The sequence below is a fragment of the Ixodes scapularis genome, unplaced genomic scaffold (genome assembly GCF_016920785.2).
Source record: "Ixodes scapularis isolate PalLabHiFi unplaced genomic scaffold, ASM1692078v2 PGA_scaffold6__148_contigs__length_123643588, whole genome shotgun sequence".
Taxonomy (NCBI): Eukaryota; Metazoa; Arthropoda; class Arachnida; order Ixodida; family Ixodidae; genus Ixodes; species Ixodes scapularis.
In genome coordinates, this window is record NW_024609881.1 from 107,643,523 (window position 1) to 107,647,969 (window position 4,447).

Consider the following 4,447-nt stretch of genomic DNA (forward strand, 5'->3'; position numbering starts at 1 on the left):
TTCACGAGGAGTGAACATTTCACTAGCAGATTTGAGTGCATATGTCAATGGCTTGTAACCGGTGAGGACAAAATGACAACTACCTGAAAAATGGCGGTAATGTTTGATGGTTAATAGATCGCTAGAAGCTCTCTACTGAATCTGCTGCAGTGGGTCCTGGCTGGGGTGAGCTTTTGTGAGCAGAATCCGATGGGCTGCCAGCTGTCCCCAGACAAATGCTGCAAAACAGCGCCAACAGCAATATCTGAGGCATCTACCCCGACGTTGACAGGAAGATTACGGCTAGGACAGACGAAGAATGTTGCATCGGCGAGATCTTTTTTGAAGCATTTGATCTGATCAGACGGATATTTAAATGCTTAAAAATAAATTTATGCTGCGTCATTAAAGACCCGGATGTGATCAAAACGGGCTATCATTCTTGTGTTGTCTCTAGCCCGACCTTGTGCGTGTTCTTCCTGTTTTATGTGCCGGCTGCTACGAATGTACAAACGTAAATGGAACTTGTGAACTCCTTATTTTGCATATTAGGGCCACATTCGGCACACATTAATATATGAATTGCTTTTGATCATATTTGTCCATTGTTTATATATTACTATATTACTGGAAACACGAACTTCGGCATCAAGCGATGTTATGTTTAAAGAGGGCAATGCAAACATCTTCATTCTTGTCTAATCACTGTGCAGCTTGTAACAAGGTCACACTGCCACAGGCAAACAGACTCAACTGCGAGTTTTACAGCAGTACAACCCATCTTTTCATGTACCCTACCCCAACGTATATGGGCTTAGCATGCACAAACCAATTGTGATAACTTTCAATTTCAAAATGCAGCCCGGTTATCGTAATAGCCATCACCTCAGCAGTGTCCAACGAAACAGATGTCATAGGCGGCAGATTCAATTGTGATCATTTGAGTTAGGAAAGGCACGATGAATGTCCTATGCTGCTTGATTACCAGTGAATACTTGAGTTACAAGAGGTGGCGACCGGAACTGAGAGCATCTAGTTTTGTTTTCCTGAGTTTATCCGAATCCTAACCAAATCTTCTGAAACTTACCATTTAGCGGTAACAAGGATACCTGAAACCGGTTGTGGTTTCAGAAGGAAACTCCTCCTTTATCCTGCCGACCACACATGCCGGCAAGATCATCGGTTCCTCCTATCAAGCCGCCGCCAGAACCAGCGAACGAAAGTCCTGTAATCCATGTACCGGTACCGTCTGCATTAAAAGAAGCCGTCTTGGTGATCACATAACAGAAAATGAGCAATAATGCTTTTAGATATATTTCAATCATTTCATACAGAAGGCACTCTTAAGGAAGATTATCAATGAAGAATAAACATTTGGCTTGCCGTGGCTATTGCATTTTCAACGCACTCTGAGACGGATGTCAAACTGAAATTCGGATTTCACAAAACAGAACATTCGACGCAAAACTCAAAATATGACTCGTAAATAATATCTCGAATGCGCACGGTTGAGTTTGATTGAAAAGAGGATAAAAAGGGCGCAATTGAATAAGGCGTGCACCGTCGTGGTCCTTGTTTCCTCACTTTTTCCGAGAATGGGCAGTATATGTGGCAAGGACGTGAAGCAAAGACACCTCGTTCGATCGGACCTTTCTTCAAAAGTACAGTCGTCTGTTCCGAGATATCGCTGTATGATTAATGCCCTGTATTCTGAAAGCTAAATTTCAGTTCAGCATACCTACAGCGGAGCATTGTAACCAGCTTGAGTCCTCAATAGCACATTAGTAAGAACGTATACTAGAAATTGCAATTTCCGACCATTGTGCAAGGTGAAAGTCCAATAACTCTGTCAGATACGCATGTTGTGAATCACTCTAAATGTGAGCATATGGTGATGCATGAAGCATATTGTGAATGGTCTGGGCACTGAAGCTCTCACATCTAAGATTTGAGCAGAGATTTGAAAAAAAAACGTTATTTTATTTTTGAGATGCTGTTTCACAGCATTTGCCACTGAAGACAAATATGCTGAAGGACAATTACCAAACAATCTTGCAGTGCTGTACATACAAGACATTACTACGGCGTATAGCCTAGCACCAGCACCAAATTCTATTTCAGCATTACCCATGATTGATGATTTATTAGGTGCATAGACACACCTTATATAACACACTCCTCAAAATTGAGGCCCGCACCTTTCCTGCAATTGCTTGAATAATGCAGTGTCAAAAGAAAACCACAACACCCTTCTCACCTGTGGATGTCCTCATGCATAGGATGTCCGTGACCCCTGAGCTCGAAATAAAGCAGGCGGAGCACCGGAATACTCAAGCACAGCATACTGAGCTCTGGGTGCTCTGTGATGCATCCAGCTGGCTGAACGCGGGTCAGTGCCGAACCAATGTCACGGCAGCATAGGCACTCTGCCTCCGTGCCGTTATCTAACAAGACGCAGTGGTTGCAGCTGCACCTGGATGGTTAGATTGGTGGACCGTTGAGACGTATGTACCATGTAGTCATAACATTTATAAGAGAGAACACCCAATCACGTGCCGCTCGGTACAAGGCAGCGCGGTCTAGTGACTGTTCTTAACGATATCAAGGCATTCCAGCCACGTGCATGACACCTCTATCAGCGCTGGCTAGACATCTCGGCGCGCGTTTGGGTGTTCCCTCTTATAGATCTTATGAGTGTACCTATGTGAGTTCACCGAAGGAAGCATAGAGTAGTTTCTTGATATAATACAACCACGAAAACAATTCGGGAAATTATATATACTCCTTGAGTATACAGTAGATAACTAACTTCATTTTGTCACCCATGAAGGTGTTATAGGTAGCACAAAAGTTGCCATTGCTCAGGTAAATTTACACCACCGAGCTTGTACCATTATCTGCTCTGTAGAATCAGGTCACCCGCGAGCCATTAGTATGAACATTCCATGACAGAGAGGTCCGGCTGAAGGCCAATTGACACGACAACTTACTTATATTACGTCTTGCTACGGGAGCTACAACCACTGGTTGCCGCGAAATTCGTGCTTCCCATGCAACGAGGCAACCAATTTAAGGTGTAGCTTGACAAGCGAACACGAAGAACGAACATTGCTTTGACTCATAGTCGTAACATAACGTGCCGAGGCGAGAAAACGCTGCCGTGTCTATGAGGCTTTCAGCATTGCAGCTGACAAACAGAATGCCCACGGGCTCCGGTTGATTTGGCAACTATGCCCATTATTCAAAACGATTAGAAGACGATATAAAAAGGGGACAACCAGCGAAGTCTACATACGAACACATAAACTACGTTCTTACCATTCGGTGTTACCGTAACGACGTTGCAGTGGCGTAGGTGTGCTGAGCGGTGACGATTTTCTCTCGGTCGGCGGCAATTCTGGGGCGTCCTCGGAAAGAAATATTCCAGAGTTCCGCATCCTCAGGAGCTTCTCCCGTTCTGCTGGTGTCAGGTCACTGAACGGGAGCCCGAATTCGCTCGCGAGAGCGCCATTGCCGTCCATGTTGGTCCGACGAAACGACCGCGCCCCCGCGCTGCTACAATCCACCGCGATAACCAAAGTCTTGATTCCCTTAATGCTACCGGTACCGACTATTCACATGTGACGTCACTCCCTACGTCACCTCGGTTTTTGGAGGCCCGAAAATGAGAATGCAGATAGTTCAGTTTCGGTTTCTTCAATTCTTTCGTAGGTGCAGGAATACTCGTCATAAATATCTATAAACAATTCGGCAGCATGCCAGGTTTTCAAGGAGCCTAAAAACACCATTTAAAAAATTTTAAATAAATCGTCTTCATTGTCCCTTTAGAATGCAAGGTCCGTGTCATCCTTGTAATTAATGGATGCGCTCTTCACCACACTTTTCTTTTTTTCAAACATGACACTCGAGTTTCACTTTAACATTTGGTTATTTGACGGTTCCTGTTCTAAAATTTTACACCAGAAACAACTGATAACAAAAGCAGTGATGAGCATGCTTGAGTATGAGCCTTCGGTACCATATCTTTCGGCGTGATGCCGATGAAGAGCACCCTTTGGATAAACCTAAACCAAAAACTGTTCGCCAGTTCAGAACTATAGTTGAGCCCTGAGTGAGAGTCCTTTCCTTGAGGCAGAACTCAATCACACGGAGCGCACACAGCTCTTCCAACCACTGCCATGTCAGCAAAGCACTTTCAGTAGGCCTTTTATATTGAAGGACACTGAAAATACCGCCAAGACCATTTGGGTAGCCTTTCTGCTGTGTTATGATTTAATTAGGAGCATGATTTATAGTTCATGTAAAACATATTTACTAAACATGCATCACTGTTTATCCCGTCCCTTCTCCAGGTGCTGGTATCCAGCTCTACGTCACAGCCATGAAGTAGCCATCGGGTGAACCATTGACAATTGTTGTCATTAGTACTCGGATCAACAGAGCCACCTGCTAGCTGTGAAGCCCAGTT

The 4,447-nt window shown here is 44.3% G+C and overlaps 1 pseudogene; it reads right to left on the bottom strand.

Annotated features, from left to right (window-relative positions):
* Positions 1-1,069: 1,069 nt before the first annotated feature.
* Positions 1,070-4,223, bottom strand: LOC115326440 (annotated as a pseudogene).
* Between the last annotated feature and the right edge of the window lie 224 nt (positions 4,224-4,447).